Here is a 14,484-nt window from a genome sequence, read left to right on the forward strand (position 1 = left end):
TAACCAGTAGAGGAACATACAGACAGGTTATATAACCAGTAGAGGAACATACAGACAGGTTATATAACCAGTAGAGAGGAACAGAGGAACATACATACAGACAGGTTATATAACCAGTAGAGGAACATACAGACAGGTTATATAACCAGTAGAGGAACATACAGACAGGTTATATAACCAGTAGAGGAACATACATACAGACAGGTTATATAACCAGTAGAGGAACATACAGACAGGTTATATAACCAGTAGAGGGACATACAGACAGGTTATATAACCAGTAGAGGAACATACAGACAGGTTATATAACCAGTAGAGGAACATACAGACAGGTTATATAACCAGTAGAGGGACATACAGACAGGTTATATAACCAGTGAACAACATACATACAGGTTATATAACCAGTAGAGGAACATACAGACAGGTTATATAACCAGTAGAGGAACATACAGACAGGTTATATAACCAGTAGAGGGACATACATACAAGTTATATAACCAGTAGAGGAACATACAGACAGGTTATATAACCAGTAGAGGAACATACAGACAGGTTATATAACCAGTAGAGGAACATACAGACAGGTTATATAACCAGTAGAGGAACATACAGACAGGTTATATAACCAGTAGAGGGACATACAGACAGGTTATATAACCAGTGAACAACATACATACAGGTTATATAACCAGTAGAGGAACATACAGACAGGTTATATAACCAGTAGAGGGACATACATACAGGTTATATAACCAGTAGAGGAACATACAGACAGGTTATATAACCAGTAGAGGAACATACAGACAGGTTATATAACCAGTAGAGGAACATACAGACAGGTTATATAACCAGTAGAGGAACATACAGACAGGTTATATAACCAGTAGAGGAACATACAGACAGGTTATATAACCAGTAGAGGAACATACAGACAGGTTATATAACCAGTAGAGGAACATACATACAAGTTATATAACCAGTAGAGGAACATACAGACAGGTTATATAACCAGTAGAGGAACATACAGACAGGAACCAGTAGAGGAACATACAGACAGGTTATATAACCAGTAGAGGAACATACAGACAGGTTATATAACCAGTAGAGGGACATACAGACAGGTTATATAACCAGTGAACAACATACATACATGTTATATAACCAGTAGAGGAACATACAGACAGGTTATGTAACCAGTAGAGGAACATACAGACAGGTTATATAACCAGTAGAGGGACATACATACAAGTTATATAACCAGTAGAGGAACATACAGACAGGTTATATAACCAGTAGAGGAACATACAGACAGGTTATATAACCAGTAGAGGAACATACATACAGGTTATATAACCAGTAGAGGAACATACAGACAGGTTATATAACCAGTAGAGGAACATACAGACAGGTTATATAACCAGTAGAGCAACATACAGACAGGTTATATAACCACAGGATGAACATACAGACAGGTTTTATTACCAGTAGAGGAACATACAGACAGGTTACAGACAGGTTATATAACCAGTAGAGGAACATACAGACAGGTTATATAACCAGTAGAGGAACATACAGACAGGTTATATAACCAGTAGAGGAACATACAGACAGGTTATATAACCAGTAGAGGAACATACAGACAGGTTATATAACCAGTAGAGGGACATACAGACAGGTTATATAACCAGTAGAGGAACATACAGACAGGTTATATAACAAGTGAACAACATACAGACAGGTTATATAACCAGTGGATGAACATGCAGACAAGTTATATAATCAATAGAGGAACATACACACCTTATCTTACCTCTCAAATAAATGTCGTTTTCTGATTGGCTGAGCCAATCAATGTATCCCGCTTACAAGCGAGTAACATTTTCTGTGTTACCAGCTGGAAATGCCGAACTGTTAGAATTCTTTTGGTACTTCGTGTTAGAAGTGTTTGGGCTGTTGCCTAACTCCGGTACTTCTTATTATGATCCAATACCCGTGCTTCAAACAGTTAAAAAATGAACATTGAGGTGTTCGGTAAGATAAATATGTTGTTCAATGGTCCCTCGGGGCCCATGGGTTGATGTAGGGAACATAAACAAACATAGAGGGTACGTCAACCCATGTTGTCCCCCCTCGTGTACAGTGAACAACATATTTATGCAAGTTATGCATATATAATCTCTAGAGGAATAGAGACAGAAACTGTAATGGCTCTGCTCACCTTCCCAGAGGATTTGACGCCCTTCATGAGACAGAAGAATATGAGGATCCAGGCGAACAGGAGACAGATGATGTTCTTCAGACTCACAGAACCCAGGCTACCGATGCCGTCGGACTCGGGGTACCGCGTTACATACAGTCTGAAACAGGTCACAGCTCACGGCATCACGGCTGAGTGAGAAGTGGAATTCGAGTTGGTAAGTGCATATTGAACAAGAAGGAAGAACTTTCTGCTATAACATTGTCACAAACAGAAATTCATTAGCAGGGCGAGAATCAAACCTGAATATCGAAAAACATTAACAATTATGCCATCCCACTTCACTTCTCAGCACCGGTAACCATAGCATTTGAATTCATAGTTACCCTTACCATACGTAACAATGATTGCAGGAAATTGCATGAAAGTTCTAGTAGAAAGTTTTCGTCTTACGACCAGTATTCTGCGCTTGCTGAAGTCCACTTGATCTTGCAATCGTCGAAGTACTTCTCGCTGCTGTCGAGTATGGTGGAGTTGAGGGTGTCATAAGTGAGGCCTGGCATCATGGTCTTGTTGGCTACGGCGCTCACCAAATCACTCACGCATGATGAGTTGAACTTCTCAGCTGCACAAATCAAGAACATGCTGTTGGGAAACTGGGAGAAGTAACAGTGAGATGGGCAAGATGGAGTCCTGAAAGGCTGTAAGTAACAAGCAGGTAGCGGTGACTACACTTTCATGTCATCAAGTGATACATAATTACATCGTCATGATTAACAATCACTTTTCAAGTGATTAAGAATATTATATACGGGTAGTACAATTTGTATTAAACCAGTCAGACTAACCGATCGCTGTCAAATACTCTATAACTTGTCATAAATTCTAGCTGTCTGGTTTTCTTAAATTCATGTACAAATCAGCTGACCTGCCCGTAAAGGACATCGTGATGTCACGAACAGCTTTCATGGCCCAGTGGACAGAGGGTTTACCTGAAGAGTGGGAGGTCTATTGTTCGATTCCTGGCCCCGCCATACCAAAAGACGTAACAGTTATACGGGTGTTATATGGGGTACCATGCTGGTAACCATATTTTATCTTACCTCTATGACGTCATACATAATGACGTCACCATCTACTCGCACGTTGACCAGTCACCTTTCACTTGGGAGACACAAATACTTATGAGACAGACATATTTTCACAAAAGAAAATGTTTTAGCCGGAGAGCCACTTCGAGACGTACGTTGTTAGGAGTTTGAACGGAGGTTATTGGCCTCTGGGGGGCGACGTGGTAGCCTAGTGGTTCAAGCGTTAGCTCATCACGCCGAAGCCCCAGGTTCGATCCCCCACATGGGTACAATGTGTTTCTGGTGTCCCCCGTCGTGATATTGCTGGAATATTGCTAAAGGCGGGGTAAAATCAAGCTCACTCACCCACTATTGGCCCCTTGGCGCTCAACTGGGTACTTGCAGGATGGGTATACAGAATGGCAGAACACGTATGACCGATGTCCTACCGTACAACTTGCTGAGTTTGAAGGTCTCGTTAGCGCTAGTCAGATCTGTGAAGGCTTCTCGCCGACAAAGGTCGGTGTTGTAGTTGTTTTCACACGATTCCCACGGCAATTTGTCGTCGAGGTTGACGAAGCTGACAAACATGTAGTAGATGGAGTACATGATGATGACGTTGTAGTAGATGGAGACGACGGCACTGGTGATTACCATGGCGTACCCGACACCTAGAGGGTAGCACGGGTAGAATGTCACACCTTAAGTATATACACTAGAAGAGGCAAGCAGGTAATGTTATTGATGAAACACTGTTTGCTCCTATCTAAACCAAACCACCGTGTTGAGAGAAATTCGAAAATTGATATTTTCTATCACGAGATTTATAAGTATAGATGACCCTTCCTGACTTACCTGTGAAAATGGGGCTGACCTTCCACACTGTGATGGGTCCCTCAGAGGAAAACTGGCCAAGGGCGAGTTCAAAGAAGAAAATGGGGAGGCCAGCCAGTACCAGCATAATGATGTATGGGATTAGGAAGGAGGCTAAAAGAAAGAAAGAATAAGTATCTAAAGGTCATATCATGAACGAACAAACGAATGAATGAATGAATGAAAGTACAAATAAATCAATATCTGTGATCTGTCATTTTATTTGGCTCTGGTTCTACAATGACATCGAGTGTATTGACAGCTATCAAGGCATCACAGTTCTGTAGAAATCAATACTTAATTCACGCTATTGATCATGATACCACAATACCGTTGTGAAAGGGATATTATTACCGTTGATTAACACTGGAAATACATTGCACAATCGGGAACCCAAGCAGTTATCAAAGCAGTTATCAAACAACCGCTAAAAAGAACACTGTCTGCATGATAATGCAATCACTAATATTGCATTAGATATTCCTCTTATTGTCTCGGTTTATGGACATATGTTTAATATGGATGGTACGTGAGGCTTTGATGAGCGACTCCAGCAGCAGGAGAACTAGGTTCCTCCAATGGGCCTGTCAAGAGGCAGTCTAGACTATCGCAACGTCTCTGTATATATAATTCGGATACAAACAAATAACTCCATTTAAATAGAAAAAGGAACCCCACTGAGCACAGAGATTCAGAACCTAGTTAAATTTAAACTTGCTTCATCTAGAGATTTTTGCATTGCAAAAAAGGTTGGATGGACGGGAAGAGGGGTAATCCGGCCAGGATGGTTTCAGTTGATTCATTATTCTCAAAATAGTCAGTTGGCAAGTACCCAACTTTCCCATCATTAACCCCAACCCCTACCCACGTGAATACCCACCACCCCTTATACCAATATACTCAACATCTCATATCAATACCCCCCACCCACCCTACATGTCGACACCCACCACGCCACATGTCAACCCCCTACATGTTTATACTCACCACCCCACATGACGACACCCACCACCCCACATGTTTACACCCTGACCCCAAATGACGACACCCACCACCCCACATGTTTATACTCACCACCCAACATGTTTACACCCTGACCCCCCAAATGACCCCCACCCACATGTTTACACCCCACCCCACATGTTTACCCCCATTCCACATGTTTACACCCCCACCCAACATGTTTATACCCACCACCCCACATAACGACACACACTCCACATGTTCACACCCCCACCCCACATGTTTATACTCACCACCCCATATGACGACATCCCCCACCCCACATGTTTACACCCCCACTCCACATGTTCACACCCCCACCCCACATGTTTATACTCACCACCCCATATGACGACATCCCCAATCCCACATGTTTACAAAACCCACTCCACATGTTTATACCCATCACCCCATATGACGACATCCCCACCCCACATGTTTACACCCCCACTCCACATGTTTACGTCCCCACCCCACATGTTTATACCCACCACCCCATATGACGACATCCCCGCCCCACATGTTTTGTCGACACCCACCACCACCCCACATGTCGACACCCACCCTGCCAGATGCCAGTACCCACCTCCCCCGTGCTTGTAGGCGAGGTAGGGGAACCTCCACACATTGCCCAGCCCCACGGCGTAGCCGATGCAGGACAGCAGGAAGTCCATCTTCCCGCCCCATCCCCCTCGATCCTCGACGTCAACCTATAGGGGCAAAGAAACAGTAGATTAGTGTGTGGTAAAATTAGATTATATGAGGATCTAGTGATAAGAACAAATATCTTTGTTGAAATAGGTTTGTTTGGTTTGGTTTGTTGTCCTACAGTAACATCCATCTTTATGGCGGAGGTCGGTAATTTATCGAGGCTGGACCAGACAATCTAGTGATCATGAGCCTCGATCTACTCAGTAAATCCATGAACTTACACTTAACGATTTGATTTCATCTAATGTAACAGCTGCCATGGTTATTGTTGCAACTCTGTTGTATACAGCGACATCTCTGAACGCCTGTACTAAAATCCTGAGGCCTCCTCATTATAGTAACATAGATTGAATAGTAACATAGGTTGAATAGTAACGTAGATTGATAAATTACCTCGTGGAGGGGGTCAGTTTGATCTGTATTGTTATGGATTGAGTCTCTGTTTAAAAAGGCTTCACATTATGGATATTATAAGTAAGTCAACCATTTTAGATTGAATGATCGGCGCCTTTAAAATCAATTAACTGAACTTTGGATAAAAAGAAGCTGAATTGTTACTAGCCCTGTCGACATCGGCTCATATCTATGTTCATGTTTTGACAGCCTTAAAGAGTACCTCGTGAACGCTATCCGTTATTAATATCTCGTGGAAACAGGTTTCATTCTGATTACCGCGAGATGTTCGTCTGCGCATGCGTTATGCACCCTAGTTATGGAATGTGTGTCACCGACTTTGAATGGCCTACATTCGACACTTCTAACTCCAACAAAGCCACCGTGACACCGTAGTGGGAATTTTCCATCGCGTCGAGTTAGCGGGTGTGTTTGACTAACAAACACATGTTCCGATTAGGAGCCTGATCAACAGGGATCGAGCTACACTTGAAGGGATTACCGTTTGTCGAGGTGTCGCAGTCTCGAACACTGTGCGGTAAATTACACGAACATACATGTATACTGGCTGAACTATTCACTTCATACAAAACAGACAGACGACGCAGCATCCAATATGTACTACCGTGCTGTATTATGGTAGTACTACCATGACGTCACTGAAAGGACAGACAGAAGAAGCAGCATTCAGTATGTATACTACTATGACGTCACTAAAAGGGCAGACAAAAGAAGTAGCATTCAGTATGTACTACTATGACGTCACTGAAGGATATGCACTGCATGTGACGGTAGACGAGGCTGCATCCTACAGATGAGTTAATCCTTCCATTCACTCAACTGGGGCCCAGCGCCATGGCATGGGTCATTCACCTCAGCAACCAAAGAACACATCGGGTGCCAAAATTCTTTTAAAAGCGCGGCTTTCTCATTCACCCATGAAAAACGGAACTGACGTAGCTCATAGCCACCTAGTGCTTTGGGATTGTTTCACGCGATGTAAATATTTTGAAAAGTGTTTTGTTTTGTATTTTTGTCACAAACCGTGTACGTGCTGCCAAAACACTACATATGTCGTACCCAATTGCGACGGTAACAGCGCCTCACGTTCCAACGTTGTCGTTTGTGTGATGATGGTCTGCCTAACACTGCAACATCTGCGATAATTCAATGGCAGGTTCTCGTTCCGCTGCTAATTATCTTGGTAATTTGATGACTTGTTTTAATGGGTTTTCAGCTAACCCCTGTCGACTGTGTTTCATACTGGCGGTGCATATCAAACACGTGAGATTCAACAAAATTTCATGATATTCCATGCACGACAATGTAAAGGACATCTGTGGTGGTTTGGCACAACCTACACAAAACCTTTGGCTTGTAAAAAATAATGAAAACACATTTCAAAATATTTACGTCGTAGTTCTGGAAAATAATTAAACAAACAACAACAAAACAGGTGTGTACCTTTTGGGTGTGTCAGTATGTATTGTAATAAAAACATCACCTCAATATAGTCACGCTCTGGTAATTATATATTCGTACTGTAAGTGTCGTGTATACCGCGGTTCATTCCACAAAACATGAGTTGTGTTGGATAACGATCGATGGGCAAAGCACTTCTTATTAGGATGGAAGCCAGAGGAGGTCCCTGAGCACAGTTGTTCATCATTGTTCCACTGACCCCGAGACACGGAAAGCTTTACCCAATTTGGATCCAAACAGCCCTCGGGAACGGCGCAATGTCAGACCTGTCAATTCCCCCCAAGTAACATGAACCAATAGTCTCAGTTGGTCATGCTTTGACTAATACAGACACCTAAGAACTGCATGTTTGAACAAACCATTCCATAATGACCGTTTGGATCTCCAAGTGGACATGAGGTCGATATTTCTGAAAATGTGGAGAAGGTCATCGCTGTCAAAGCCAGTACTTCAAGAAAAACGAATTAAATACAGCATCATGTGGCATTTTCCTGTGTTTATATACGTTTTCAAAAAGATAACTCGTTTGGAACTATAACCAAATATTCTTGATCTCATCAACCCGACACGACCGCAGAACATAAAAAATTGTGTTCGGAGCAGAAAGTGCACCGAGTACTGCTTGAAACCATTGAGACAAAGACTGGCTCCATGCTGTCGGTGCGCTTCGACATGTTTATAAATGGACATGGATATCAGTCAAGGACATGCCGTAATTCAATGCATGATGCCTTCACTGACGTTCGAGGAGACATATCTTTCAGATTTGTTGTTCAATATCATTGTCAAAAAATTAATGTCAATTTCAGGTATAATATAACCTTTTTGAAACGAAATTTAACCCTTTAATTTATGACAGAAACATAATCAATATGTATTGGTATGGCGTGAATAATTGTATTCATTGCTGCACGAAATATTTCAAACGCTTTAAAAAGCTTTCCTCCACGCCGTGCGCCACTGGTCAGTCAAGTCATGAACACATTGATAAAAAACACCCATCTAAGTAATTCCATGGGTGTGTGCATTACAAAGTATCAACAGCCGTTGCCTGGTACGCGTCGTTCCTTGGTACACTCTGGGTGTTATTCAACAGAAACGGACTCAAACACTCGCCTTGTTGAACCCCTTGTCGCGTTTCTGACCCTGTTTGATCAATACAGTCATGTATGTCCAAGTACTGGGCCAAGTACACATAGCTTGCTGAGATGAGCTGCAACCTTGTAGCCGCGGAACGCCACAGTCAGTATACTGCGCAGTATTTTGCAGTATTCAACAGTATACTAAACGCCAAAAGAAACGCTACCCCCTTGCCTTTATGAATTACTTAAAAACTATCAAAGATATGTTAGAAGGTATTAGTTGAAATAAAATTCTGCTTTGAGACAAAGATTCACCATTTTTCAACTATTAAAATAAGGAACAACTGATGTAAAGTGTGTAAAATTGTAAAAGAATCATTCCTATGATTTCAGTCTTATAAAACATTTTCTGCTGATTTGCATTAGTGAAAACAAGTTAAACGTGTCTTTGATATTGTGGAAAAACGTTTAGGAACATCTAAAATTATCTTTGTTAACATTTATGCTTGCAAAGTAACATTTTTCCATTTTCTGTTTACACTTAGAAATATCAATCGCCAAAACGTAGCAATATTCAATCAGTATTTGCATCCATTTCACGTGTAGAATGATTCTATAGGGTATAAAGAAAGCGTAGAATGCATGATATGATACACAAATAGGAGAAATATGCCGCGATTAACAGCTGAAGAGAGAGAAAGAGCCATTGGGATGGTGCAGATGGGGGTCGACGTGCAATGTTGTTGCCAACGCCCTCGGATGCCACCGTATCACGCTTATAAGCCTTATTTAGAGCTACAGACAGACTGAGGTCACCGTAGACAGACCAAGAAGTGAACGTCCACGCATTACAACGCCAGCTGACGATAGGTACCTCCTTCATTAAGGAAGGACGGTAACGTTTCTTTGAGCGTTTAGTGTATTCAAGCATGTCACGGCAGTCTGTAAATATCGAGTCACGAATGGACTGGTTGATAAGATGACATTATATGAACAAAACCATAACTTTAAAAACGAAATTTGCATCTAGCTAGATAGGGCTGGTTATACGTTTGTAGTGACACTCTGTATTTAATATTGTTTCACTTGAATAACATTTCCTGTAACTTGTGTGTTCGTCTATGTCAGACGTGTAGAGTTAGAATACTATAATTCGGTTAACCAAAGCAACAACTGGATTCATCACCAAACCACACGCACCTTGTGTCCGTATCATGGTAGCAATAATCATTAATTTTGTATTTACAATTAAAGGAAATATTGTTAAAGATATGATGATTTTTAAAGCAAACTAACTATTCCTATACAATTAATCTAAAAACATATGCAAATCTGAAAATAACATGTTGATGCATTTATCTCCATGGAAACAGATGTCAACTGGTAGTCTAGACTGCGGGCCTTGTGTACCTCTCTGATAAGTCGCGGTAGCTGAGCAGGTTGAGCGGCTGACTTTGTGTGCTGGCGATTAGGTGCTTGACTCTGAGGGTGTGGGTTCGAATCCCGGATGGGACTCATCCCCAAAAGTACTTGAATCTGTACTTTACAAAGAAAGAGTAATCCCAAATATAACATATGTTACATTTGACCACTTTCTAAATGGCATTGTGTAATCACAAATTATGATAGTTGTTTTATTCTGAAAGATTTCCTATGAGACAACCTAGATTGGCAAAATATACTGGGTGGCGCTTAACTTTTATTCACAGTATAGTATTTCCAGAAATTATTGAGAAAGTTGTTGTGGCAAATATCTCATACGTGTATGTAAACTATAGAAGTTTTACTTAACTGAATATTTTTGTTTTGTTTTGGAAAGTTATGAAATTTATTCATCCTACTTAAATATGTTGAGATATGATTCTCTTACAGTCCATGTGTCTTTTCAGTACTTTGTGAGACCACCTTGCCCTACAATATACGACTGAATGCGCCTAGGAACACTAACGATCCAAGTTTGTAGGAAATTGTTTGACAGCATATCCCAATATTCGACCACTTCTTTCTTCATATCCCCAAGTCCATTTTTGTTTATTCTGTCCTTCATTAGTCCCCACACATTCTAAATAGGGTTAAGATCTGGGCCTACATTTTCGAAGCTCTCTTAGCGCTAAGATAGTCGTAAGTTAATGTTAATGTATGGCACTTACGACTATCTTAGCGTTAAGAGAGCTTCGAAAATCTAGGCCCTGGGCTGTAGCTGAGCCAGTCTAAAACTTGAACATTTTCGTCCGACAACCACTGTTTTGTGTAGCCCGCAGTGAGTTTTGAGTCGTTATCATGCTGGAAAATCCAAACTTCTTCATACAGTGTTCGGGCCGTTGGAAGGTGATCATTTAAGATGTTAACATATCGTTCCTTCGTCAAATTTCCAGTGAAAATACTCAATGGTGTTACTCCACGTGATGATATCCCACCCCACATGTGAACTTTCGGGTTATGTTTTGGGCGTTGGTAAATATACCATCCCAAAAAAGAAACGCATAGGCGTTTTGTATTTTTGAAAATCTATTAATTACCAATTGTGTTCAAACAATCGTCAAAATATGTAACAAAAGTGCTGATAGCATGATTTTACACTATTGCACAAGTGTAGAATCGACTTTACCTGAAAATGTTGATTTTGATGAGATTTCTTACAAGAATTAAGAAGGCATCACCACAACGCAACAGAGTTCACCTTCCAGTTGAATTGTGCAGCAAAGAGCGTGCACTGTCGGGCTATAAAAATCCAGATTACTTTCGGAAATTGGCATTCGTTTTAAAGGAGTTTCAAGGTCAAATCACTACACCACGTCTTGACGCTGCGACACGGAACATCGGTATTGAAAGAATACACGCTGGAGATTACCAGTTTTCGGTTGCCAGGCGTCTGAATGTTAGTCTGAGCATAATGTCACGGCCTGCAGCTCGTTACAACCAAACAGGTATAACAAATGACCGTCCCCGTGCAGGCAGAGCTCGAGTCACCACTGCAGCCCAAGATCGGTACATCCGGGTACTACATTAGCGTGATCGTACTGCCACGGGTGAGAGCACAGCAGCCAGGGTGCCTGGACTTCGGGGGATATCCGGTCAAACTGTACGGACATAGGTTGCTATGTTGCCTACAGTGTGCATAGCGTTGTCATGGTCGACACTCTGTAAATAACGTCATGATGCATACAGTGTGTATAACGTCAATATCCACATTCTGTAAATAGGTTGAGAGAGATTAGACTGAGAGCCAGGAGGCCCGACGTCGGGACCATGCTCCGTGGTCACCATCGCGCTCACCGTCTCCGTTATCTAAAATTATCCACTGGGTTGTATAGACATTACCTTCGCAACTGATGTAAAACTTCATGTCCTAAAGTCTATTTGTGGCCAAGTTATACTTGTTTGAAAATACAACATTTTCGCAACATAATTCTTGGGTTATGCTTTTCCTTTTTGGAATAGTATAGGTTTCACGGTATCTTTTGTCCAAATTTTTGACACAGTTCAGTAAAAGACAGACAGAACTTTCATCAGAAAGAAAACATTATCCCAATCTTGATTTTCGTGAGCCCTACACCAGTTTAAACGTCTTTCTTTCCGTGCAGTTTTCACCAATGGTGGGTGAATTCCACACTTTTTCACTCAGTGAAGCCTTTGTAGTTCTTGTCTAAGGGTTCATTACATACCTGAGGACTTCTTCTATTAATCATCTCATTTCTGATATTCTCAACGCTTTTCAATTTTCCCCTACTCACAATCTGATCAAGTCGCTGGCGATCAGTAGTCCTGACTGAATATTCTTCTATTATCAGTGAGAGAGCGGAAGGTCACGGGTTCGATCCCCGACCGCGTTATACCAAAAGACGTTAAAATTTGGTACTTGTTGGTCCCTGTCTGGCGCTCGGCCTTAATGGGCACAACAAGGACTGGTCTCGGAGTCAGTATAATGTGTCTGAGTAGGGTATTCATGCTTCACTGCGGCATGGTATCGCAGTGGGCTAGCACTATAAAACCAGCTTATGTCTGGCTAGTACAAGCAGCAGCACATACATATATACACGAATGCACGTCGTCATATGGGCGATATTTCTCAAGCACGACGTTAAACCCAATTTCACCTCACCTCACCTCACCTCACCTCACCTCACCTCACCTCTATTATCAGTATTAGGAAACAATGATTTTTCAATAATTTCTGGGAAAACTGTATACTATCCCGTAAAGATCCGGGTTAGAATTGGTCTTCAGTAACCCAGTGATCATTTTCCAGTTGCATAAATCGATGCTCATGCTGTTGATCGATGGATTGTCTGGTCCAGACTCGAGTTTTTACAGACCGCCGCCATATAGCTGGAATATTGCTGAGTGCGGCGTTAAACAACAAACCAACAACCAAATTTACATTTACAAGTATTGAAATATAAGCCTGGAGCAGGAATGGGCGGACGGATAGAGGTAGACACGGAAGACACAATTCAACACCTACGGAACTGAGAGCTAAGGAAAGGGACTATATTAGTTCCAAACACTCTAACATTGAATCTATGTAACTAAAATGGCTCAAGTCACCGTGTGATGTTGAGGCATGTTTACTGAAAGTTTAGCAAGTGCAGATGGTATTTGTCCAGGAACATCGTCCATTCGGTGAAGGTCAATCCCCCATCATGTCGGGCAGCATGGAGAAAAAACATACCGCCCACGTCAAGTTTACCGCTGATTCACTAATCAAACCGTCTTGTTCCGCCATGTACAAGCCAAGTGTGGCCACGCGCTTCTGTTTGACCTCTCGAGCGGCACAAGATAAACCGCATCTTCGCTAAAACTCTGGACCTGTTACAAAAGCTTCTGGCTTAACATGGCTTTAATCAATCTGTATCACCCTCAAAGGTATCTTGTTCCTGGTTATAGGGATTTGTCAGATGTAGGTTTGGACAAAGATGTAGTGTTTCTCGATTTTCTAAAAAAATACGGGGCGATGGGGTAGCCTGGTGGTTAAGCGTACGCTCCCCGGATCCGGGTTCGATTCTCCAAATGGGTACAGTGTGTGAAGCCCATTTCTAGTGTCCCCCGCCGTGGCGTAAAACTAAACTCACTCACTCAGTCACAAAACTACCATTAAGATGTATCCGATGTTAACACTTGACTGTCTGAGCTAATCGTAGCCCTAAGCCTCTGAACAAAACTATTTGGTTCCAGTGAGGATTCAGTTTTACAAAATTTTCTGCAATATCCAAGCAATCTCATAGCGGGAGGGCATCAGACATTGTATCTATGTGTGGAACGGAAGTTTTGCTTTGGGGGTAAGGAGTGAACGCGATTGTATTCTCAGGAATCTTAATAGAGGAGTCAATGTATCAGGCTACATGACTTGATACCACATATGCATATGCACCTTCGACCTTCAAAGTGTTATGGACAGATTAAATTTACATTCTTCCCATTGTCTATGCAGTCATTCTTTTGGCGATGGTGTCATGTTGCCGATATACATACAGATGTACCTATATGCATAGAGTTGTAATAGTATGTGTGCATAGATATGTGAACGTACGATGTAGTTGTCCCTTAATGGATATTGTTGTACGTTTATGCACGGAGTTGTACCTGTATAGATATTGTTGTACCTGTATGAACAGGGTTGTACCTGCATGCATATAGTTGCACCACAATCAGTGGATCTGTACCTGTGTGC

General features: G+C 41.7%; 1 pseudogene; it reads right to left on the bottom strand.

The window, feature by feature from the left end:
• Positions 1 to 14,484, bottom strand: part of LOC124252683 — a 31,157-nt pseudogene that overhangs the window by 13,690 nt on the left and 2,983 nt on the right.

Source organism: Haliotis rubra, unplaced genomic scaffold (assembly GCF_003918875.1).
Source record: "Haliotis rubra isolate DU_JTF1 unplaced genomic scaffold, ASM391887v1 Scf520, whole genome shotgun sequence".
Classification (NCBI taxonomy): domain Eukaryota; kingdom Metazoa; phylum Mollusca; class Gastropoda; order Lepetellida; family Haliotidae; genus Haliotis; species Haliotis rubra.